At 36.0% G+C, this 27,256-nt stretch overlaps 1 protein-coding gene across 2 annotated transcripts in view; it reads left to right on the forward strand.

The window, feature by feature from the left end:
- Nucleotides 1-236: 236 nt before the first annotated feature.
- The window catches only part of PLS3 (plastin 3), a 72,912-nt gene continuing 45,892 nt past the window's right edge, over nt 237-27,256 (forward strand). The window contains exon 1 of one of the 2 annotated variants that reach the window (XM_063083164.1): nt 237-313. The gene's annotated coding sequence lies outside the window, so the exon portion shown is untranslated. Of the gene's footprint in view, nt 314-26,536; nt 26,613-27,256 lie in introns of those variants that run through there. The other variant, XM_063083163.1, reaches the window with a different exon arrangement.

Consider the following 27,256-nt stretch of genomic DNA (forward strand, 5'->3'; position numbering starts at 1 on the left):
CCGGTGCTGGGGAACCGCTCCCTGCCGCAGAATTATAGTCCCCATCCCTCTGGGGTGCCCAACCCCGTGCCTATTCTCCTAGCTCCCCACCCAGCTGATGTGACAGGCTCGTGGCCCAATCCCCTTCCTGGTTCCCAGGCCGACTGCTAGCACCACCCAAGCCAATGGCGGCGGCCGAGGGGCGGACGGGGCTGGCAGGAGGGGAGGGAGCGGTGGCTTTAGAACCACAGCCACAAAGATTCCGAGGGGCAGAAGTTGTCTGAGTGCGTTGGTCGGAGGCTGTCGGGCCAGACCAGAGACTCTGCGACTTTACGTAAGTGCTTTGTAGGCACGGGCGGGCAGCGGGGCGCGGGTTTCCCGGGTGTGGACCGGAGTGGGTCCTGGGGAGAGCATCTCCGGCAACCTCCGCTGGAACGTGCCTCGCACCGGGGGGTAGGGGTGCGGGGTCGAGAGGGAGGTCGGAGAAATTTCAGATCGGAGCCCTTGGGCGCCCAGGTGATCATTCGCAACCGGGATGGGTGGGAGTGACAGAGGGGCCCCCCATCCCCACGCGCTACAAACACGTTTTCTGCTCTTCACTATAGAGAATGGCGCTTTTCTCACTAGTTGCTCTTAACTTGTTGCCAACCTTGGGTTGGAGTCCTTGACGCCAGCCCTTGTCCCGAACCCCTTCCGCGGCAGCTGCGGCCCCGAAGTGGAAATCGAGCGCCTAACTTCCCTTTGCAGTCCTCCTCCAGCTACTGCCATCCCCCACCCCCTCCCGCGCGGACTCAGGAAATCCCGGAGCCCGCAGCCAGCAAAGCCTCCAGCCCCAGCTGGTCCGCCTCGGGTGACCCGGCGGGCTTACGCCGACCCTGGGGCTCGCTCGGGAGCGGGGGCTGCGGTGGTCTCGGGAAAGAACGTGGCTCGGGTTGCCTGCCTTCCCCCTGCTTTCCTCCCTTGCGGGAGCGTCGGGATCACACCGCGTCTTCCTATGAGTAAGCACTTTTTTTCTTTCAGTAGCAGAACATCTCCGGGCCAGTAGGGCAGTACCTCTCTGTTCTCCTGTCCCCCGACCCCGCGCCGCCTGTCTGCTCCCTTCTCAGCTCCTTTGGCTCCGCAGTCCCCCGCGCGCGGTCGGGGCAGCGGCAGCCCGGGACCTCTCGGGGCTCCCTGAGAAGCAAAGGCTGTGGGGCGGTGAGAGGGACTAATATCCCCCTCCCCCCGCACAGCTGCACTTGCCTGTGTTTAGTTTTCTCCACCCGCAGTACTTAAGCGCTCTAATGAGAGGCCAGGGGACGCCGACCACCCCCTTCCTGGCTTCTCGCCAGTCCCAGAGTTGCCACCGCCACCGCCGCCGCCGCCGCTCTGGTGCGCTGGCTCCGACCGCCTGGCTCCGGGACGTGAGATGATCCCAGCCCAGGAGGTGGAGTAGGGTTAATGACATCTGACACTTGCCATAGGCGATGCTACTTGCTTCTCACCTGATCTGCACAACATTCCCAGTGGTGCAGAAGGTTGAGCTTGGAACTAAGTGGGTTGGAGAGTCTCGCCATTTAGCATCGAACAGAAGGGATGCTGGAGGTGTCCTGTCTGTTACAAGGGATGGGAAGCGGGAAGGCAGCCTGTCTGGCCACAGTAGGTGAAATTAAAAACTACTGGGGAGTTAAGCACTTACTCCACTTGACTGGATGTCACAGTTTATTTGGGAGCCTAAACTTGATCCTGGAGATGCAGTTTACATGAGTTCCAACTAAGTGGCCGCGGTCCCACACATGCCAATTGGCATCACGTGCCCCAAGTCTCTGATTCCCCTAGGGTAATGGTCACATGACGCCTTTTGACTTGAAAACTGGAATGTAATGGCCGAGTCCCATAGTCCAAAAACTACTGCAACAAAGAAAGGGGGTTGAACCAGACTCGACTCAAGGGAATTCTGCTTGGATTTGGATGAGAGGAGCAGAAAAGGAATTTAGTGCTCGAATTTTATCCAAGATAAAAACAGAAGCTGTTCTTAAAATAAAGGCTTGAAATATATTTGTGCTGGGACATATATCTTCCCCTTTTCCTTCAATCTCATTATGACTTTTCTAAATTTCAAAAATATCTTATTAATTATTTTCTAGGAAAGTCATCCTTTTGCTCACGCCCCATTTCATCACAAAATGCTAGATTTGAAGCCATATCCCATAAGACAGTGTTTAAAAAAAAAAAAAATAAGGCTCTGTTTATATTCCATGGCCTGGCCTATATTTTAATCAAACCATTCTCTATATTACGCATCTACTTAAAGGTGGTGAATAATCTCTTGACTAAAATTAACCATCAGTTTTTTGTGCTTTGGACTTAATTGGCTCAGAAATCACGCACGATGACAGTGGACACTAAATTTTGATAAATTGGGTTGGGTTTCTGCCTGACAATGGTTTGGTAGAATAAAAAGAGGACACTGAAACAACTTTCCCATGTTGACCTATTCCTGCCCATGTAGCCCAAGTTAAGGAAAACATGGCAATTTTGCTATTCAGGTTATCTACTGCAGAGTATAGAAATGGGCAGAGGAATCTCTGAGGTCAGGAGTTTTAAAAGCTTTACTTATTTGTAAAACTGGATCCATTGATACACATTCAGCCTTGAAAACAACTAGAGCAGAAACTATAAAAATGAAACTGGGAATATTTAAGAGATTTTGGCTTTGTATTCTTTTAGCCAGAAATCCTTTGTGTACTGCAGCAACCTCTGAATGACTGGAGCACTCCATTTTCTTGCTTTGCAGCGGCTTCTGATCTTAAAAACTAGAACTACCATTAAAGCACATAGTTCTGACCCCACGGCTGGCTTTATAGCACAGATTAGCTGGAAATGAATTTAAGCTGCACCTGAGTTACTAGAGTTAACTACACTGGTAGATAGGCCCCCCTAGTGGAAGTGAGGTGATAATATAATTTTAGATTGAACTATTAAATGTTTAACCTCAAAAAAAGGAGGGTACTGCTGTCCAACTAGGTTAAAGTGGTAGGGAGATAAGTTCTTTTTCAAGTATTATGAAATCATGTCAAAACAGATTCATCACTGGGCTCTAGTCCACAGCATTTCATTGTCTTGGGATGTGCACTCATTTAAAACCACCGTTCAGTATTGCTGACTTCATTTTTTAGTGGTATGATCTAAGGAACCCGAATTTTTATTAAAATTAGGGGTTGTGAGTCTAACTCTTAATTTCTGCTATTAGACCTAACCACATATTAACCCCTTTTGTTACCTGGGGTGGAGAACTAAATAAATTATGCTATGCCTTGACTTAATACAGACAATCAACATCGAAGTCCAGAGTCTCTAGTCTGATGCTATCCTTTAGATTCAATTGCTAAAAATGACTAGGCTTATGGCATTTTGGGTGGAATGATTCATTATAACTAGTGAATAGTATTTTGTGTGATTTTAAGTCTCTTCTACAAATGGTTACCACACATCAGACCTGACTGTGACTATTTATACTGGCGGAATGTCAGTATCCAGGGCACCATCAGAAATCCAGTGAAATTTTGCTCCTAGGCAAACAGTATGACTAACTGAAAAGAAAAGGATAGCTTGACCATGGTGCTGGAGCAGTAAAGTGATTCTTTTTGGTGAGACTGACAGAGAAAAAGAAGGAAGTTCACATGCCATTATTCCATACTCTGTTTTAGGCATTATTTCTACTTGGCTTTCCACAAAATTTACTGACATAATATTCTTAGTACATACGATAAATTCATGAACTTGCTATTGTGTTTGATCTAGCATAATCTAGGTGGAATGTATATGCCAAACTGTTTCTTGTTTCTACTGTTAGGTACAGATTCCAAAAGTAGCTGGTATAAAATAAAATTTGAAAATGAACATCTACCAATAAATAACAACTTGGGTATATTTTTAGAATCATTTCATACTTGCTCATATGACAATTTTTCTTTTGGTGAAAAGTTATCCAAAGAGGAAAAAATGTTGATCTGTGAAAGTAAAAATAAACTCAGTTTGGAAGAAAACAGCTGGGTCATTGTTGAGTCTGTATAATTATTCTAGAGAGTGATATGCCATGTAACATATGTTCAATGTGTTGGAGGTTTCAAAAGCTTTTTGGATGCATTACAATGTTGGAAGCACAAATAGCTGTTTTTAGTTATAATAGGCTTTGGTTATAGTTAGGGAAATGGCCTAATCATGAAATGTCAGTCTTAAGAGAAGATTTGATCATACTTGGGCCAATTTATTTTAGTTATAGAGGTGAGGCAATTTCAAACAATTAATAATAAATTTAATAATATAGAATTTTGCCTTCTTAGCATTTGAAAGATAAATATTAGTGAGTTTAAATTGTTTTAGGATGAAGAAGCATTGCTGTTACATGAAAATAAGGGGGAATATGTTGAACTTGGCCTCAGAGGAACTAGATTCTAGGCATGGCTCTGCCATTGACTCATAGATTGACCTTGAGAAAGTCACTTAAAATTGTGATATTAAGTACCTACATGTGCCACACATCATGCACTTATTTTCTCATTTATAAAATAAGGGGATGGCTCAAGGTTTCTGGTTTGCTGGGATTTCTTTTTTTCAAATACTTATAATCTGGCTTATTTCAGTTATTTTTATCAGTTGATTTCCTAAATTTTGATGCAACTATATTGAACCAAGCTAAATAACCTTGTTGGCAAATTGGTGACTATTCAGGAAGATAATCACCAGTGGCTTATTCCATGACTAATGGTAGTTCTTTAAAATATAGGGGTGTAGCGAGGGGCCGGTTAGCTCAGCTGGTTAGAGCGTGGTGCTAATAAAATATAGGGGTGTCATTCATATCATTCCTCAACAAGAATTTTTGGTGTGGTAAGCCTACTGACTTTTTAATATGAGAAAGCTTAAGTTTTCTAAACACTGCAGACATTTATTTGATGGTAAGGAGGTAGTGTTGTTTATTGGAAAAGGCACTGAGCACGGAATCCAGGGTCTTTTAGTCCTCTGCAGCTTGGGCAGATGAGCCATCTTAAGTAAATCATTGAAGTTCTTTGTGGTTATATCTGGATTTCAATTTATTTTTAAGCCATCTGTTTTTAATCTACGTATTTCACAGACATGTTGAAAGGATAAGAGCTGTGAGAAGCCTAGCTAGGCTCTTCAACAGACAGGTGCTATATAAATTCAAAATGCTGTAGAAGTATATCATAGAAACACTAAGGCTTTAGCAAGAGTGTACAGAAATGGCAGAATTCTCATCACTGAAGTCTTGCCATGTTTTTACTTTTCCATAAATGTTTTCCAGCCATGCAATTTTTACAAGCAAAGGAGAAATAAAGCCAGACATAATGTAATGAAAACTAAGAGAAATGGTTGATAAGAGAATAAAAGCCTATATGTAATATTTACATTTCTTTCCTCAAATACTGTGCAAAGTAGCCTGTTAAAGCCATTAATTTGGTAGTGTTTTTTCCCCTTTTAACTAACTACTGGGCAGTATTTTGGTCTTCATTGGTAATCGCTAAAGAGTTTATTGACTTATCGTATTTCATTCTTAGTTTTGTGATTTACCGTCATGGGAGGTTTTGTGTAAAATTGCTCATGAAAAATCAAGTGTTTCTTATAATTGCAGTCTAAAGGAGGGCAGACAATAGGCGGGTATGGCAAAGTTCATAATGGAGAAGATAATCTATATATTTAAGCAGTATGCCTTCAATAACTCAGAAAATGTGAGAAGTTAGTGTAGATCTTCATTTGAAAAATAAACACGTTGGACTAGATAAATTCTGAGGTAATTTTCAACTCCCACCCTCAAAACTATTAATTTTGGAATTAATTTCAATATTTATTCTCATCTTGCCAGTTATATGATGATTCTATTTACTGTCATACTTTGAGTTATCGTGCTTTTTTATCTCATTAGTCAAAATTATTTTTGATAACATTTGTTAAAATATCATTTGTCAAGTGATCTTAATTAAAATGAAATAAGCAGAAAACCCTGAGTTAAGTGACTTTTGAAAATGATCTGGTATCATATGACTAGTTCTTTTTGCTACTAGAAATCATTTTCTTTCGTAAAGTCTGATTTCTTATTTCTGTCATCTCTGGTTTAAAAGATTCAATAGCAAAACATGATACACACACACGCACACCCCCACACATGAATACTATGTACACACTATATATATATACAAAGTTTTATATAACATATAAAACAAAATATAAAGTTTTTACTTTCTATATAATAAAATTTGTTGGCTGGCCGGTTGGCTCAGTTGCTTAGAGTGTGGTGTTATAACCCCAAGGTCAAGGGTTCGGATCCCCTTATTGGCTAGCCGCAAAACAAAACAAAATATTTTTTAAAAATACTACTAATAAAATTTTTTAGGGCTGTGTTATAGCTTTGAATATTCATATTATTCTGTTTACATTATAGGCCCTAATTAAATAGTGTTGCTCTCAGATTGACATCCTGCTATTGACACTGAATAATAAATTGTCTTCCACAGATGAATATAATTTTTAAGCTTTTTTTCTATTAACTTCAGAAAGTTCATGGAAAAATAAAATTAAAAGATAATATGAATCTTTCCTCATATTTCTTAACTTGCATGTTCCCCATTCTGCCCTTTCTTATTGTTCTTTTTAATATTTCTGGGCTTGTATTTCAAGTCAGGGAGAATTACTATAATAGATTGCAAAGTGTTTGCTCAGAAGTGAAAATGTTATGAAATTGTTCCTAGGGCACATCCTATAATTTTCAACATGTATGAATTAGTTAATCTACTGGGAAAGTGTTTTAAGTAGTATGTACTTAAGATATTTTAAATCACTAATGATGAACATACTAATAATACTGATTTGATCACATATTGTACACAAATACTGATAATCAATTCTGTACCTCATAAATATGTGTAATCAATTATGTTTCAATTAAAAAATGAATTAAAAATAAATGTTAATTGGTGGAAGAAAAAAATCAGTTTGCTTTGGATTAGGAAAATACAAGATCGTTGTAAAAATTAGAGGAAAACAAAAGTTTTTATAAAGAAGAAAATTAAAAAGTACTCAATTGTATCATCTGCTCATATTTTTATCTGTTTATTTCATATTGAGAGAGACAAACATTTTTTCAAATCGTAGTCATACTGTATATTCAGTTTGTATCCCATTTTTTTTCACTTATTACGTTATAAATGTGTTTTCAAGCAATTAAATATTTCTTTAAAAGTTTAAAATTACTCTATCATGTTCTATATAATGGATATTCGTAATTTATTTCACTAATCCCAAGTTGTTGGACATTTAAGTTGTTTTCAGATCTTACAGATAATGTTTCAGTGAACATCCTTAGGCAAACATTATTTTGCAGTTGTATGAATATTTCTTAGAAGAGAAATTGCCAAGATTATTTTAAATATAAATTCCTTTGACATTCTCTGAAATTTAAACACTGACTAAAAAAAAGATAGCCTTGATTTTAAACAGCAGCACTCCCCCCCAAAAAGCCAACCTTTATATAGTGTATTGTATCATATGTGACTCTAAACTGGACCTGGTTTAGGTAAAGTATATGTCTTGGAAATATTGTGGTTTCCTCTGATCTAGTTAACAGGTGCAAAGCAGGATGAAGTAGGATCCTGTGGGGTGTACAATCATAGGAAGTTCTATTTTTTGCAACAGAACTGGAACTGTTAATGGGGAAAAAGAAGCAGGTTTGTTTTTAAGTCGCCTTTATATTTCATGTTGCTATAAAACTCAGTTCAAATATACAAAGCTTATTTGTGCCCATAGACTTTCAGTATCCTGAAGAAACTTAATCCTGGTGTTGGTTAAATGACTTTGTTGATAGGCTCTTTTATCATAGGCTGTTCTTCTCAAATTACTTTGATATGACTCAATAAACTACAATTAAACTCAAAGTTTTATATTTCATTAGGCTGCTTAATTCACATAATTAAACAGAGGCCCAGTAGTGGTAAAAATTCTGATGTTGCCACTTAGTCTGTGCCTGGTTTCAGTATATGGTGACTCCCTAAATTACAAACACTTGATTTCACAAATATTTTATATAATTGAATGGCTCATTCTATACTGCATATCTCTCCCTAAACTTATCCCATGCTGCTTCACAGAACCTTCCCTGGTGTTTTTCTTCTTCTCCCAGTTCACTAACTATGGACCCTATCAGTCTAGGCATTCCATGAAGACCTGGAAGCAAGACGGAAGGTTTGTCTGACCGAACAACACATTCTCAGCACCTTCTTTTTTATTTTTTTCTTTTCAGAGGTATCATGAATATGCTATGTTTCACAGGCAGAATGGATTTTAGTATAAAACTTGGATTCCAAAGGTTTTGCCATTTTATACATCAGTGGCATTGGGGAGGTTTCTTAACTATTGTAAACTTCAATTTCCACATCTATAAAATGGTGGTAATACCACTTGCTTTCCAGTGTTGTTCTTAAAATTAAATGACAATTTTAAAGCAACTAGCTTATAGTAGGTGCTCAATAAATGTTCCCATTTACAGGTCAGTTAATGTTGCCTTGGATGATCTTTGTCAGATATCTAATTCGAACTCTTTTCCTTAAGTATCACCACTCAAGATAAATACAATCATTATTTTTTGTTTTATTTAGTGACATTGTGAAAATATTGCTTTCTATTGCTTTTCATTGTGAAGATGGAGGATTTTAGCAATGTTCCAGGTGCAAGAAACTTATTTGCTTAGCTCAGAAAACTGTTTATCATTTAACTTATCTTTGTGAGGATATGCCATCCACCAGTCGAAAGAACTCACCATCAAAGGAAAACTAGAAACATGGCTGAATAAATTACAGATACCATTATAAACTCACTGCCACTAACAAATATAGCTTAAATCAGGATGAAAGATAATAGGTTAATGTGGATGCCTGAGTTCAGGGGGAAGGAAAAAAAAAAGCTCTTCAGTGTTTCTACAATAGTAGAAATTATAAAAACATTAATGTTGAAAAGTTTACCTTTAGGGAAAAGATAGGAGCAAAGAGAAAATAAATTAGTGAAAACTTAAAACGGTGGGGAAAGCAGAGGGTTATAAATAAAATCGTTATCTTTCCAAGATGACACCATGTAGTTTTTAGAAATGGGTGAATCCAAAACATATTAATTTTAAATTTATGATGCCCATTATTTCCTCTAGTGGAAGTTTTCAAAAGCTAAAACCAGGAAATGATGAAGGATATTGACACATTCAACAAATATTTTGAGCAGTTTGTGGGTCTCCAGTTTAAAGCTGCAGTTGAATCATTTTTGAAAGTGGGTATGAATAATTAAAATTTAATATTTTGTCCTATGGTAATTAAAAAACAAATAAAACTAAATTACCATTAATTGTAAATAAAAAAGTAATATTGATAGATTTACATATTTACAAATATAAGCCAACCCATGCATTTGTTATCTTATTCTAAACCAAAGTGTTCCAGCTTTAATTGGCCCTCAGGAAGAAAACCAAACTCTAGAACATATTTGTAGTTGCTAGCAGAGGGGAAAAAACTTCCCTAACCAGAGATTTGTGTAAGGATGAAGGGAAGGTTATGTCAAGTCAACTACTTCGAAACATGTAAGCATTATATAAAAGAAGACCTACCTATAGGCCACTGACAAATAGATATAAAACTCAGGAAAACTTTAAAATGTGCCCAAAGTTCTCAAGTATGTACTGATATAGTACAAACTACAGATGGAGTAATAGTTAACCAAGGATAATAACATGGACAAATAGTCCATGTTAATTAGTCTATTTGTGGAATAGCTTCATCATTTATTCAACTAACAAAAGTTTAATGAAGACTGTTATGTGTTAGGCCTACAAAGATGGATAAGATACTCTTGCAATAGAAAAGAAAAGCACAAAAGTAATATTGGTTCTCATGAAACCTAAAAATATTCCTACATGTAGAAAATGAATTTAAATATAGCCTTTTTTCCTCAACATAAAATAATTTCTAAATTTAAACCTTGTGTGAACAAAGACATTCACTTATAACCCAATATAATCAAATCTAAACTAAGAACAAATCAAATTTAAACATTGTTATTTCTTTGCAATAATTATTGCATCCTAAAAAAGAGCCCACTATGAGTTAATTTTACTTAAATAGAACATTACTCAACCTAAAAATGAAGGTCAGCAGACACCAGTGTCTTGGAATAAAATAGCCCCTTGGCAAGAAAATGAGCCACACCCCATTTAGTTTTCACAAAAATAAAATTCTTTCCAGCTTTACTAAATTGTAGATGTTGTGCACAGCATGTACTTCTGCAGTAGTTGGTTCTGCAGCTGTAGAAATCTCCGTGTATGCAGAAGCCCTAAAAAACATCTATTTGCCATTGCTTGCACATGCAGCTCTCCCACTTTCTGTAATACAGTATTCTGTTAAGTTTTATCTGACTCATGGATAATAGCAAGTAACTACAGGTATAGCTGACACCTTAATTCCCTGCCATGAACTTTTTGATTGTCACAGACTTTAATTCGGGCAGGAAAACCTGGGATTTCAAATCCAACAATTGTTTCATTTGATGGGAGAGGATCAAAGCAATGTACTATGTCTGCTGTATATGGTTTTCTTCAAGGAGAGTAATAAATTCCTGCCATGTACCATGGGAAAGAGCTGTACTTCTAAGGAGAAAGGAAATAAACCCCAGGGAAAAGCCCCATTCTCTTAGTTCCTTCACAGTGTGCCTGGCACACAGCAGGTCTGGATACAGGAGGGTACTTCAAGAAGTTCATGGAAAAATAGAATTAAAAGGTGATATGAATCTCTCCATGGAGTTTCTGAAGTACTGTCGTATATGTCTGAAAGATGGCCATGAATGGTCCTTGCTGATAAAGATTAAATCGGGAAAACCTAATCAGCAAATCTGTGACTTATGATTTACACTGAATAAAATACATAATGATGCAAGCCTATAAGAAGACTAAGCAAATGGCTTCCTTGGTTTTCTTTACCTTTCAGTTATTTTAAATGAATGGTTATGAGTGAACGTTATAAACAGCACTTTCATTGTGAGCACTGCTTAACTTTAGAATCAGAGAGGTAATTGGAACATAATATTTTCACTTTTTTAGCAGCTTTATTGAGATACAATTCATATGCCTTACCATCTATTTAAAGTATAAAGTTCAACAGATTTTAGTATATTCGCAGATATGTGCAACCGTCACCACAGTCTATTTTCAAACATTTCATCATCTCAGAAATAAACCCCCATCCTCCTTAGCTATAACCTTCACTAGCTCACCTTGTCCCCCCACCCCAACCCTAAGCAACCACTGATCTACTTTCTGTTTCCATATATTTCCCTATGCTGGACTTTCATGTGAATGGTCTTTTGTGTCTGGCTTCTTTCACTTAGCATAATGTTTTCAAGCTTCATTCACATTGTTGCAGGTATCAATACTTCGTTTCCTTTGTATGGCTGAATAATGTTCCATTGCATGGATATGTAGCACATTTTGTTTATCCATTTGTCCACTGATGGACATTTGGATTGTTTCTATATTTTGGCTATTACGAATAATGGGACATGTCAATATTAAGTGTCTAACCAAAGGTCAGCTAATGATTTAGAGATGGTACTGACAAGATAACATTTCATTTATTACTACTCTGTCGTTAATGTAAATCCTTGCTTTGATTGACTCTTAGCACTACTGATTTTTCCATCCAAGTTTAGGTAATTTTTTTCTTGTTTCCTGATGCTTATTGACTCATTATCATCAACTTTTGCCATTAACTGTTCCCTTAATAATATTTTTACTTGAATAATAGAAAGCCCATAAAAGTTGTAGAATCATCTTTTCTAAAACAGATTGTATGTTTACAAAATTCTGTTAAACAAACTTTTGTTTAATCATGTTTTTTGAGGGCCAGCCCGTGGTTCACTTAGGAGAATGTGGTTCTGATAACACCAAGGCCGTGGGGTTCGGATCCCTATATAGGGATGGCCGGTTAGCTCACTTGGAGAGTGTGGTGCTGACAACACCAAGTCAAGGGTTAAGATCCCCTTACTGGTCATCTTTAAAAAAAAAATCATGTTTTTTGAACACTACTAGGGAGCAAAGGTAAGCAGTATTAAGGAGTGCAGAAATAAATGATAAATGCTGTGAAACAATGATTACAGTCAACCTAAAGCATAATTGAACACATCTAATATATTTATTTTTTAAATTTACTTTTCAAATATGAAATATATTCTCATAGAACCAAATTCAAAAGCTATAAAGGGACATAATGAAAAGTAAATAAGCCGTTAACACTTGACCTTTTCAGAAGAGTTTGTTGTTTTACGTTAGAAAGTATGGCATTAAGTTTGATGGAATAGTTACCCGTTGACTTTTTAGGGGTGAATGTGAGAATGAAAGATTTTCAAAGCATAGTAAAAAAGAAGCACTTTCAGTTTCAGATCAGAGCTTTTCTATTAAGCACCCCTGACCCCAGTTCTACCTATGTGGCATCAGGTCAAAATAACCAACGACCCCTAGAACCCTACTGCGTTGTTGTCTTCTGGCTTCAACCCGAAGAGAAACTCCTGGACCCAGTCTCCTTACTCTGATGGGCAGTTAGTACCTTGTAGGTCCTTCAGGAAAGGATGGGCTTCCCTGAGAGTGGAGGGCGGCAGTTCAGTCAAGAAGAGGTACAATTTCCTGGAGAACTATTAGAACTTCCTATGTAATTACTTAATTCATTTAACAGGACTTTGGTAATTATCAACAATATGCCTGGCATACCTAAGATAAATAAAACAATGTGACATCATTTGAAGAGCTCAGAGTCTAATCCAGCCAGTGATTATACAGACAAGGCAACTGAGTTCTGATTTTGGCTTGCCCCAGCATATGGTGGTTGAGGACATTGGTGGAGGACTGGGTCTCTCCATCACTGGAGACCCAGATTTTGGTGAAAACCTAATTCATCACTCTTCTTACTGTACATTTAAACATCACATCTAGGGTCCAACTTTGTTTAATAGCAATGCCTCTTCCTCCCTGAATCAGCTTATACTGTCATTTTCTTTTAGTTGTTGATGAAATGGCGGATGACATGTCATTAAAGTTGCCATAACTCTCTGAAACTCACATCACCTATAACTAAAGCAGCTTGGTTTAAGTCTGAGTAGCTCCCCCCTAGCTAAAGCAAATGTATTAGCAATAGCTTTACAGTGGTAAACTAGGTCATGTCTTCAATCCAGAGTGCTCATATGCTAATAAAACTGCAGTCCTAATCACTGATCTTATAAATTTCCTATATTGTAATGCAGCCAAAAGATTTTGAAAACTCTAGTTCAGATATATTGAATATACTTTGTAGGGTTAGTCACTTCTGATTTCTTCTAAACTGGCTTTTATTCTCACAGAGTCAGTCTTTTCCTCTGTATTACTCCTCATCAAGCAAAAAAATTTCATTCACTTATTCATTGACTTATTCAAATATTTACCAAGCACTTTATACTTGTCTTGTATATATCAGGTACTATTCTAGCCACTGGGGATTACAGCTGTGAATGAAACAAACAAAAATCACCACCCTTAAGAAGCTTGTGTCCTACTGGGGGGGGGGGCGGATAGAAAATAAATGATGATATAGTGTGTTAGATGGTAATGTGTTTGGGGGAAAATTAAAGCCAGATTAAGGGTATAGGGAGTGGGAAGTAGGACATTGCCGTTTCAAATTGTGTGGTCACAGAAGGCTTCAATGAGAGGGAAGTAGTTCATTCAAGACATGAAGGAGATCAAGGAGTGACCCATGTAAATATCTGGAGAGAGGTATCACTTGAACAAGTGAAAAATATTTCTAATAACAGGTATCAAAATCATCATGCATTGATGGATTTGAAACCTGAAATTCTCTTTTATGTTAGCTTGTTTTTATTTTGTTACTGAACAGAAAAAAATACCTTTTACCAAAATCATATATTCTATTGGAGTCATGAATTGACTATATATACTAAAAATATTATGTTAATAGCTATGTCAATAATATTTTGGAAAGATTCGCGGGGAAAATGTTTAAAATAGGATATGGAATTAGGGCTGGCCGGTTAGCTCAATTGGTTAGAGTAGGGGGTTACAACACCAAGGTCAAGGGTTCAGATCCCCATACTGGCCAGCTGCCACAAAAAACAAACAAACAAACAAAATAAACAAAAAAAACCAGACCAGGATATGGAATTAACGTAAGTAGATTTTCTTCCCTTTTCACTATTAATTCAGTTATTCTATATTTTGTGTTTAATTCTGAATTAGATTTTTTAGCTAAGCTTTTTATTTTGGGATAATTGTAGATTCACACATGGCTGTAAGAAATGGCACAGAGAGATCCTTTGTACACTTTATCCAGTTTCCCCCAATGGTAACCTCTTGCAAAACCGTAATACAATATCAAAACCAAGATGTTGACATTGATATAGTCAAGATGCAGAACAGTTCCACCAACCCTAGAATCCTTTTTGTTGCCTTTTTATGAAAACACACATCTTCCTCTCCCCACCCGCATTTCTGACCCCTGCAAATCTCTAATCTGTTCTGTTTCTATTATTTTGTCAAAAATATATAAATGGAATCATGTGGCATGTAACTTTTGGGGATTGGGTTTTCTCACTTAGAATAATGCTCTAGAGATCCATCCAGATTGTTGTGTATATCAATACCTTGTTCCTTTTTATTGCTGAGTAGTATTTTATGGTGTGGATGTATCACAGTTTGTGGGTTATTTAACTGTTCACTCATTGAAGGACATCTCGGCTATTTCCAATTTTTTTTTTTTTTTGGCTATCACAATTAAATCTGCTATAAACATTTGAGTACAGGTGTTTGTGTAAGTGTAAGTTTTCATTTCTTTGGGATTAATGCCCGAAGAGTGAAATTGCTGGGTTGTATGGGAATTGCATGTTTACTTTTATAAGAAACTGCCAAAATGTCTTCCCAGAGTGACTGACTCTATGATTTTGTGCTTCCACCAGTAATGTATGAATGATCCTGTTTTTCCACATCTTCACCAGCATTTGGGGATGTCACTGGCTTTTATTTTAGCTATTCTGACAGGTTCGTAGTGATATCTCATTGTAGTTTCATTTTTCATTTTCCTAATGGCTAATGATGTTGAACATCTTGTAATGTGCTAATTTCCCATATGTATATCCTCTTCATTGAAATGTCTGTTCATGTCTTTTGCTAATTTTCTAATTGGATTGTTTGGTTTTTTTAATGTTGAGTTTTGAGAGGTCTTTATGTATTTTAGATATTAATCCTTTGTCAGATATGAGATATACCAATGTTTTCTCCTGGTCTGTAGCTTATCTTTGCATCCTCTGAACTGGGTCTTTCACTAAACAAAAGTACTTATTTTGATGAGGACCAGCTTACTAATATTTCCTTTTATGGATTATCTTTTTGGTGTCATGTCTAAAATACCAAATCTCTTCACCAAATCTGGTTCTGAGTAATTTCGCTTTTTTCCCCTAAAGTTTTATGGAATTATGTGTTATATTTAAGTCTGTGATCCATTTTGAGTTAATTTTCATGTAAGGTGGGAATTTCAGGTTGAGGGTTTTAGTTGTTTTTTTGTTTTCTTGTTTTTTGCCTATGGTTTTCCAGTTGCTCCAGCACCATTCCTCCACTGATGTGCTTTTTTGCACCCTTGTGAAAAATAACTTGAACATATTTGTGTAGGTCTGTTTCTGGGTTCTCTGTTCTGTTCCATTATTCTGTGTGTCTGTCACTGCTACATACTAGGACACAAGATAGAGTGATTCCACTCACTTTATGTTTCAATATATTTTAGCTATTCTAAGGCCTACTCTTTCCATATAAATTTTTAGAAAAAGCTTGTCTATAATTACAAAAAACTGTTCTAAGATTTTGATAGGAATTGCATTAATGAATTAGATTTTTGAGATTGCACATGTAATGTTAATAAAGTTAAAAATGCTAATTTTATTAAGGAAGACAATTTAGTTTCTTCTATAGTCTAATGCTAGGTCTTATTTTCTAAAACAATTCCTATTTTATTATTACTATTTTTTATTGAAACACTATTGATTGCACATGTCTGTGGGGTATAGAGTTGCGTATCAATACCTATGTGCAATATGTGATGGTCAAATCAGGATAATTAGTATATTTAATACTATACAGTGTAATTATTTTTTGTGCCCCTTTATCAGTTCTCACCTTACCTCTTTGCCCCCTTCTCTTTCCCACCTCTGGTAACCTCAGATCTGTTCTCTCCTTTTGAAAGTTCAGTGTAGTATTATGATTGTTGTATCTTTCTTTCTTTTTTAATTTATTAATTTTTTTAGCTCCCACTTATGAATGAGGACATGCAGTATTTCTCTTTCTGTGCCTGGCTTATTTCACTTAACATAATTTTCTCTAAGTTCATCCATGCTGCTGCAAATAGCAGGATTTTGTTCTTTTTTATGGCAGAGCAGTATCCCATTGTGTAAATATACCACCACTTCTTTATCCAGTTGTCTGACAGTGGACATTTAGGTTGGTTCCAATTCTTGGCTACTGTAAATAGAGCTGCAATAAACATGGGAGTGCAGGTATTGAAATCATTGAATTAATATTAATTGGAAGTTCTTCAGATATGACTTGGATGTCTTTTTATGATAGCCAAAATTAGAGCTTTTCAAAGGAACGACACATTCTTGATTAGATATGTGACTTTCAAGTTCTAAATCACTGATCTGTATTTGAATTTAAAATTTTTTTGAAAATTTACTTCTGGTGTTTACTATTAATAAGATTCCTAAACCTATTGTTCTGCCTTAAAGAAAACATGGTGTACTTCTTTCATTGTCTCAAACAAATTCATTTCCCAGTGTAGCAAAATGGAATATTCTACTAAAGCATTGGGATTTAGGGTATTGGAGTTTGGGGTGTAATTGTTTTCCGTGGAGTTATTGGAGTTTTGTAACTCCAAAACTTTAAAATCGAAAGTTTTTAAATGAAAATTTCTGTGCATTCTCTCTACATTCTCATGCTTTGATCATTGGCTCTAGAAAATAAAATCTTAAAAATTACAAAAGGAATCTGGTAAACCCTTGATTTAAAAGAGCACTTGCAAATTTACTGTCAGGTGTTAAGAAAGTGAGGAGGACTGTCAAACAGATTAGGGCTGAAGAGAAAATGGCATCTTGTTGCATTTGGGTGAGGGAAAATGGAATGAGATCATGCTTTCATTTCTGTCTTGCTTTCTCAAGATGAAGCTTTTCCACTCTTCTTTCTGCTTAATGATTCAGGGTGGGAGGCACAAAACAAAAACTTCTGGTTCTTTTTTCCATCCTGTTTATGTTCTAAACTGGCAGTTATTGCTTTAATAAGATATATCACTGGTGACCTATAACATTATGAATATGGGCTTAAGTGGCTAGACTTAGAAAGCAGGAATTTGAAAATCACAGTCCAAATGTACTACCCCAAATACAGTTAGCAGAGTGACTTTTCTATAATGAAAACTTCCCTAAGTCACAGCACATGGCTCACAGTACTATCTTGACAGCGAAGTTTACCACTACTCATACCAGAGATTTGTTTCTTTGCCACTACTTCTAATTCCAACCCTGCTTAGGTAATAGTCACAGCTACATCAAAACCTATCCTGTAATTGAAAAAAAGTGTAATTTAAAGAAGAATTCAATGTAATGGCACTCATCATAAAGAGATATCCAAATTTCTGTCTTCACATGTAATTTATCTGCATTTTTGTGTTAATTAAGTCTAATGAGAGACTTAAAAAAGCTCATTCTCTAAAGCAGTGAATTCTCAGAGCCAGTGAGCTGAGGACAGTCTACCCCATCAAAAGAACTCTGCTAATGGCTTTAGTCAATTTCTCAGATAATAAGCTAGGAGAGTGAAGAGGTTGGTTACTCCTGCATGGATGACTTTTTGCAGACAATACGATTTTTAACAAGTGAAAACCACAAAAGCCTTTTGATTTATGGCAGAATTCATTACAATGAGACTTCTTAGCTGTACCAGGTAACAGATTTCCAAATAAAATACCAAACAAGCAAAAGTGGTCAGTTATAATCCAGTCTAGTAATCTGAGCCAGCCATAATGTTATGTTTATGGATTCAACTCCATCCTTAAAGAAATACAATTTAGTCATCTCAGGAGAAATAAAATAAATAAAATTTGTAGGGCATCTTTCATACATTTGAATGGTAAGGGCATATAACCACTTTATGAAACCATGGTATTTTTGCAGCCAATCTTAGGGATAAATCTACATTGTGTTCAGGGTTCTGTGTTGGTCCAAACTTAACAATGACCATTATGTGTAGAAAATAGCAACCATTGTTGCTGAATTAAACTCTCTCTGAAGATTTAAAAACATTTTTAATTAACCTAATAAAACCTTAATGGCAGCATAACCAAAGAAATTAGCCAGAGAAGAATGGTTAGAAACAGACAGCATAGTGGAATTATTGAATTATACCTGGCAAAGGAACCCTAAATTATATATAAAGCTGGAGATGGTTTACTTGTCTAAAACAGTAATTCCAAAAGTATGCACACACAGAAATTTGGATTTTTCAGCTAGAAAAAAAGCTAGAGCTTTTTGTGTCAGGTCCAAAATAATTTTTTTTTTTCAAAAGAAATATAAAGCAGACTGTTTACAACAAACTTCCAATGAAGTGGAATTTATTTGTATTGTATTTTGAAAGTGTGTATATGTGCTTGCAAGAATTACGTGAGAAAATTAGACTGACAGAGTACTTGGTGGTTTTTTAATATTGGCAATCTTAAGGACATTTTATTTATTAAACAGTGAGGCAACAATTTTTCTCTGAGAACGTGTCTCCAGGATAAAGTGGAAATCAGAAAATATTTCACGTGCAAATATATCTGAAACTCTTCATGGATGCATTTAACACTTTGAAGTGATGGCAACATCTGGTAACAAGTAGAAACCAGCATCTTATATGCTATGGCTTCGTGTTACCACTTCATCTGAATTAGTCATATAAAGGGGGTTTTATATGTCTTCCTAAGAACTGACAAAGTTAATCTTGTGCTAGGACAGGCTGGCAAGAAATGCTAAAGCGGCTCTTTTGAAAGTTTCTTTATTCCTTGTGAGGTCAAAAAGTAATCATTTTAAAGATTGGAAAGTTAAAGCAGTGATATCTTGATGGCTAAGTGATATTTTTCTTTCCTTTTTCTTTTTTTTGTGTGGCAAGTTGGAGAAAAAACTAGACACGTTGAGGGTTCTTAATACTTTCCATTCCATTTCTTTTCTCTGAAATGTCTTTATTTTCTAGAATTTAGAAAATCATTTCAACTGCCAAATATGATCATGGATTTGATGCCAGTAGAAGATGTAACCTACCATTTGCTGGGCCAGATTAGCTCTCAGGAATCATCCTATTCTATAGAGTTACCCAATGGGACAAGAGCAAATGCCTTTTATCTTTATTTGGTTTGCATTAAAAAGACAAGTACTAGAAGTTTACTCTTATATAATAAACCACTATAACAAATGACGGTGAGTTTAATTCCTTTAGGATGCAATGTCATCAACATACATTTAACAAATATTTGTTGAGTTCCTACTGTGTGCCAGGCATTGTTCTAGACACGACAAATAGATTGCTGAGCAAAACAGGAGAAAATCACTGCCCTCACAGACCTTAATAAATATTAAATATTAAGACAGTAGAGCAATTTTAAATCATTTAGTGCTATCACTCAGCTTTCAAAGACCTTCGCTGAATGAGTTTTAAGAACTTTTGTATATTTTATCTAAAGTTTGAACAGGAAAAAATTGACAATTTGTTTGAAACAGAGGGCAAGAAGCTGGAAGCTGATAACTAAAGTATTTTCTTTTTTGATTCTCACATTTATTTTTCATTTGTCAGTTATGCTTAGACTGCCTGAATAACTGAGGAACATTGCTAGCTTAATTTGTCAATTTGTTCTTTAGTATGGGCTTAATTTGTATTTGGTGGGGGGAGTAAAAGGACACGGTTGCCCGGGAAATTAATGTAAAGACATGGCATTTGTAAAAGTAACTCCTGTCATTTAAAGAATTATAGAATATAATTTTAAATTTATTTAATGTTCACCGTGGAAAATTAATGTATTGCTCAGTTATTTTTGTCTATGTGAGTAGTACAAGAGCTGACTCAAAGGAGATGACATGATGGTTCCTGTCCTGAAGTGAAATAAGATGACGGGTTGTGGTGGAAAAGTGATGTGGTCATGCCCATATTTGCTCACATCTCTTGTTCGTTTCCTTTTATAGTGGAAAGCCAAGGAGAGTCTCATTTCTTATTTTTTACGTTTCCTTTTTATATTTTCTTTCTCATCCCATTTTTCCTTTTTTCCCTGTAAAATTGCATTATAATGATTTGCAATTCAATTGGCTCAAGTTGTGCTTTGTAATAGCATAAGTGAGTACACCTTAGAACGGTCATAGTGGAGGCATTATACCCATTTTAGGGAATTAATTCCATATACGGACCCAGTCACTCTGAGCTCCTTGACAGTGTGAAAGGCAAGTTTCATAAGTCCTTATATTTCCTGATGCCACCTAGCACAGTGCCTTTTGCAGAGTGAATGCTCAAACAGTATTTGTCTATTGAATGAAAAGGAGCCAGGAATTTTGGTTTTGCTTTCCAAAATACCAAATACTTTCATATAAGAATTTTTTAAAACTTAATTTTATGGAAATGTTCAAACATATGAAGTAAAATAGCATAATGAACCTCCCAGCTTTAACAAGATTAATATTTGATTTTATTTAATCTTTGTCTCCCTTTTTTTATTTGTTTGGGATTTGCTTTAAAATAATCCACATAATTATTTAACCCATAAATAACGTAGCACACTTAGTTTTTAATATTTTAAAATAGTAATAACTTTTTCATTTCCTCTGGAGTTTTACTTTCAAACTCATTCTGTGCTTATTTATGCCAAATAAGGAAATTCTTACTGCTTATCACAAGGAAAATCTGATTTACTACATATGAGCTGGATGTTAAGTCACTTTGTAACAAATATATTTTCTTTCTTAATCTTTTATAAAAAAAGTATTATTTAAAGTTTCTAAATTACACTGTCATGATAAAGTCATGTCTTCTGGACATGAACCTGATTCAGCAAAATGTGCTTTGGAGTAGATAAGCTATAGATTGATCCTCTCAGAACTGATGCTAATGAGGGGCTGGCCGGTTGAGCTCAGTTGAGTGTGGCATTGATAACACCCAGGTCAAGGGTTTGGATCCCTGTACCGGCCAGTCGCCAAAATCAAGAATTGATATTTAACGGCCCAAAACCCAAGTTAAAACCTACATAGATAATTTTGATAATTTTTATTCTCGGTTTGAAAATCCTTTTTAAAACCTGCTTATGTTTTTTTTTTTTTGTCTCTAAAATGAGATGGCTTCATCATAACTATTGCTAAACAAAGCACTGGTTCTCAAAAAGTGTGGCACATGGGCCCTTGAGGGTCAAAATTACTTTCATGGGAACACTGAGATGTTATTTGCTTGTTCCCCGTGTTGATGGTTGCACTGATAGTAGAAAGCAATAATGCATAAAATTGCTGGTGCCTTAGCAAGCATCAAGGCGGCAGCACCACAGTGTATTGACCATCACTGTATTCCTCAACACCATAACCTCCACCTTTAGAAAAAAACCTACAACACGAGTTTCATTTGTAATGTCCTTGATGAAGCAGAAAAAAATGATTTTAATAAATCTCAACTCTTGGATATGCGTCTTTTTAATTTTCTGTGTGATGCGATGGAATATACCCATAAACAATTTTTTCTGAATGTGGATGTATGATGGTTGTCTTGAGGAAAAGTACTTGTGCAATTGAGTTGTGAGCTAAACTAGAGCTGCCTTTTTAAAAATAGAAAAGCATTTTTACTTCAAAGATCAAATTAACTGATTATTCAGACCTTAGTATTTGGCAGATAATTTATCAAAAATGAACCAACTGTGCCTGTCACTGCAAGGAAAGCAACTGAGAATATTTGTTGCCAATGATAAAATTAGAGCTTTCAAGCAAAAATGCAAATTTTCAAAAATTTGTATTGGCCACCATGATATCTTCTCAATACTTAGACATTTCTAATGAGATTGAGGTTGTATATAATGAAAGTGATTTGTTTGATATTGTATTTATGATGAAGTGTGTCAGCATTTGGAAAATCTGCATAACTTAGTGAAACAATATTTTTCCAAATGACCAGTGCATGATGTTATAAAATCAAGCATGGTAAAAGGCCCATTCAAAGTGCAAGATAGATAAATGAATTTTAATGTAACAGGATATGAAAAAAATCATTGATATGGTAAAGAAGAATATTCATAATTATCTGGAAAGGCTCTTAAAATACTTTTTCCTTTTTCAACAATATAGCTGTGGGAGGCCAGATTTTCTTCATATACTGGAACCAACAGCTTGAATGCAGAGGCAGACATGAAAATCCAGCTGTCTTCTATTAAGTTAAAATTAAAGCAATTTACAGTATAAACAATGCTGCTCTTCTCACCAAATTTTTTTGAAAATAGTTATTTTTCAGAAAAAACGTTATTTCTGTTACCATATTAACTTATTATTTTTAAATAAATAAACATCTTTAAAATTTTCCAGTTGTAATTTCTAATATGATACATTGATGGATCTAGTCCACATATCAAAAGCTCTTGAGGGTCCTCAGGTCCTGAGACCAAAAAGTTTAGGAACCGCTGGGTGATTAGGGTTTTTTTTTTGTTGTTTCCCTCCTCCCTTACCCCTCCCCCTTCACTCCTCCCCCTTTCCCTTTCTCTTCCCTTCTTTTTTTGAATGAGAGACCCTCAGGATAGGAAGATGTAGAGCATATGAGTTATTCCTTTGTATGTTTTCATTAGCTATGAACAGAACACAGATGTCTTTTAAATCAGTTCCCTGCCCCATGTGTAGTTCAGTTGACAATATCTGGAGGATTTATAATTAAAATTCTCTTCTATTTATCTTAACCTTTTGTTTTTAATGCATTAGAACAAAGTACATAATTTAATGTACAATAAGACAACCGTATCTTATTTTGAAATTTTGTTACTTTGTTACACAGATAAAGAGCTAATAAATATGATTATCAGGGAGCTATCCCTTGGGATACTGAAATTAAGATATTTTTGTGATTTATTTTTTTCCCCAAATATGTTTTTTAAAAAATGATTACATAAACCATATCTAATTGATTGTTAAACTGACACATCCATGCAATGGGAGGTTTGTATACCTAATGCTATTCCTAGTATAAATTTCCTCAATTTTCCATTATTGTCAAAAATTACACTAGCAGTTTCCTGCATGTTAATTTGGTGCCTATTTTATATGTTAGATCTTTTTGCTTTGATGCTTCACTCACGGTGGGTGTTATTTGTTTGTTTGTTTTGTTTTTATAAGTCACGAAGATAGGTAAAATCCAGCTTCATGAGAGGAAGATAGATTAGTGTTATGGAGGTATGTCATTTAGCACAGTGGGAGAGGCTTCCAAAGTACATGTCACACACTGAATGAGTATACCAAGTACTAGGTGTGGTGGAGAGTGTGACGTTTGGATGAAAGTGGGAAGAGACTTTAAAATAGTATGTCTAGATCTTGTGTTCTAACTGGAATACATTCATACGTAGATGAAACTCTCATGCAACTTTTTTGGGTGTGACTTTTCCTTCGTGTGTCCACAGGTACATGTGTGTGAACTCTTTAACTTTACGGGTTTGTTTGTAACAACTAAGAGAGAAAGAGAGCACATTTGGTTTCTGTTGGCTTTCCTTAGCATTCATCATGATGAATTTGGAATGAAACGTAAAAGTTGTTTTCATTCTGTGACCTGCTTGTAAAAATGTAAAATTTATTACACAACCCTTGCCACACCATCTTTTATTCTCAAACCACTTGTCATTACCCTTAGTAAAAACAGAGTCTGTTCACACACAGAGTTACACACATATATACATAAACACGAAAACACTCCCCCCACCCTCTGCATACCCACACATACCTCAGATAGTGAGTGAGATGGAAGTTTACACAATGGGCCACAGACTAAAACTGGTTGAACTATTGATGTGGTAGAACTCTCTTTTAGGAAATGTCCTACTTAGCATTTACTAAGTAGAAGATGTGCATTTTTTAAAGAACTTTGACTACGATGTTTTGCAGTTGAGATAAATTTTATTAAGTTATGGTGAATAGACTTTAAAATCAGCAACTTGGTGTTGACGGATTTAACTCTGATCAAAGATTAGCCTTTGAGTTTGGAAAGCTGGAGAGCATACACATTCCAGATGACCAAAAAAGGGGAGATCAAAGAAACAGTTTTTAAGTAGCACTCTTCTAACAACCTGTAAAACTTGTTGCATAGAAGGAGAAAGTCATCTTCTAAAGTTGAGCGTTATATGTTTAAAACATTAATTTCTTCAGTTATAATGCTACGTATCTGAAAAGGTTAGTTAGTTATGTGTGGGACAGACCCAACAAAGTGGTTTGAGTTGACAGGTGTGGCTGAAGAAAAAGTAAAGTGGGGAAAACCCAACTTTTCTGGTCTAACACCATAAGAAGACGGACAGTTGCCTGTGCCCCAATTTTCTCTGTCTAGAAAACAAATGACAATTCATATGTCATTCATATATTCTTCCTTCCAATTAGCTAAAAGTGCTTGGTAGTTACTTATTATCACGTATATTCCCTGACATGCCACAGGCAGATGGTGCTATGCTTGTTTTACAAATGGAGAAATTGAAACTTGGAAAATTTGAAGAGGCTTCATTCACATAGTGAGTCAGCAGCAAAGACAGATGGAAAAACATGTCCTCTTGCTCCTGCTGTTATATTCCTTCTCTTCTGGATTGTGTTGCCATTTGATATTTCACGTAGTTTTGGTGGTTGGTGAAATAAATTAAAGCACTTCTACTAAGGAGTTAAAATTTAATCCACTGTCTGCTAATGGTGATTAGTGATGAGGACAGGAGAACACTGTCTGCCTCATTATAGGGACTGTCCAGTGAGGGTTCCTTTTCACAAGTGAACGCACTGTAAGTCGCCTACTTAGGCTGAGAATACATTATGTTATCACGAAATGCTTCACTGTGTTTTTTATGACTGCACTTGTAAAGGACCAGACTATCTATTATCTCACTTTCTTTGATTCTCATGAGGTAGATAGAGCAGATAATATTATGCATGTTTTATCCCAGGCAAATTAAAATATCTGCCACTTACTGAGCACTTTGCTGGACCCAGATGCTCTTAGGCACTTATATTCCCATTGAATCTTCATAGCAACCTTGTGAAGTATGTGGAATTAGCTCCATTGTTACAGATATGAACCCGGGGCTCAGAGAAACTAAGTAATTTGTTTAAGGTCTCATAGACTTCAATTCAAGTCTGTCAGACTCCTAAGACCTTGATGCTTCCATTGTGCTCCATATCCTCTCAAATTATTAACTTGACCTATGTCAGTATAGAAATGCTCTCCTGAGCCTAGCCCAGTACTCCTATTGATTTTCTGTTCTCTCCCATAAGGGGCACTCACAACTAACCAGTTGTTTAATTTAGCAACTCACTGATTAGATTGCTAGAACGGTTAAAAAAGCAGATTTTAATAAGAAGAGCAATTATCACATATCTAATGCTTACCATATGCCAGGCTGTAATTTAAATTTATTACACATATTCAATCATTTAAGCCTCACAACAATGTATAAAGCAGTTACTGTTGTGGTTACTACTATCATCATCCCCAGATAAGAAAACAAAGGCAGAAAAGTTTAAGCAATTTACCCAAGGATTCACACAGCTAATAAATTGTGTGTGTGGAGTCGGGATTTGAACCCAGTCTGGCTCCAGAGCTCTTAACGATTATGCAGTACTGCCTCTCAATAGAAAATTATTCAGTTCAGCAAGCATTGGCTTAGTTCCTATGTGCCGTGCCAGCAGAAAATACAGTTCCTATATTAAAGAGCTTACATTTTCAACAGAAAACAAAATGTATGTGCTTGAAATAAATGCTATAACACCTAACATATGGAGTGTAAATGTTGTGTATAGCTTGAAATGAATAATAGAAAATATAAGTGGTCTGAGACAGTTCATTTGCCTTTCTAAGTAACGTACTTGACTATGGATGAGTGACTTGGGCACAAGGGAGAAGCCGTTCCATATGTTCTAAAATAAGCAGGTTACTTGGCTACTGTTCAAACTCTAAATAGGTATATGGGTTGTAGCGATTTGACCTAAACCAACTTTACATTCCCTCGAGTGCTTGCATAGTTTTAGTGGAGCAGAAATGAAAAAATAAACTTTTCTCTAAATATTGTGTTTAAGTTAGAATTTATTAAATCTTTGGCAAAATACTGTGAGGCCGACAGGAAGGGGATTCGTAAGTGTTATATCATCCTTTTGTCAGGGTGTTCTCTTTTTCTAGCAGGAAGTGTTGTGACTTGCTCTCTAAAGTTGCAATTGTAAGAAGAATGTTGGGTTTCCAGATTGCCGATCTGGGCGTGGGAGAAGGTTCTTTCTGTTAGTGCTGCGAGAAAGGAAAGAAACAGGTTTGCTGTCATCGCAGAAGGGTAACTATTTTAATATTATTTCATTAGGCTCTAACTTTTAGATTACTGAATATTTAAGCAGAAATTTATTTTTAAAAGCCTGAAATTTCTGTTATTTATTTGGGTTGTTAGACATTTGAAGTCACTCTCTAAATATTATTTATTCAATTAGAATCAAATTTGTTTTAAGAGAAATTTTTGAAGTTTAGAATCTAACCTGTTCTGTGTAAATTCTATTTTTTTTTTCCTCTCTTTATTTTGGGAATGATTTAGGAACTTAGGCTTTTTAAAAAATTGGTTTTGAAATCCTAATTATATAGCCATATTTATTAAGTTATATGACCTTAAGCTTAAATGGCAGAAATTATTTTCTATATCTTGCTGGGGAGGGGGGCAGGATTTCAGATGCCTTTGATGCCTGTTACATGGTTTTGCAAAAGTCTGTGAAATAGAAGTTGAGGTAGCTGTCATGATTAGATTGGTATTCTACTCTTACAAAGTGACTTAGGTCAAGCAGTTGTCCTAGTGATTATAATTCACAAAATACATGAAAATCATTGGGGATGAAATTTTGGTGGTGTTATTGTAACATGGCAGTGGCAGTGATTTTCAGTGCTCACAGATTCACCAGGGTTTTCCATCACATGGTGATCATGTAAGCTTTA

This window comes from Cynocephalus volans, chromosome X (genome assembly GCF_027409185.1).
Source record: "Cynocephalus volans isolate mCynVol1 chromosome X, mCynVol1.pri, whole genome shotgun sequence".
NCBI lineage: Eukaryota > Metazoa > Chordata > Mammalia > Dermoptera > Cynocephalidae > Cynocephalus > Cynocephalus volans.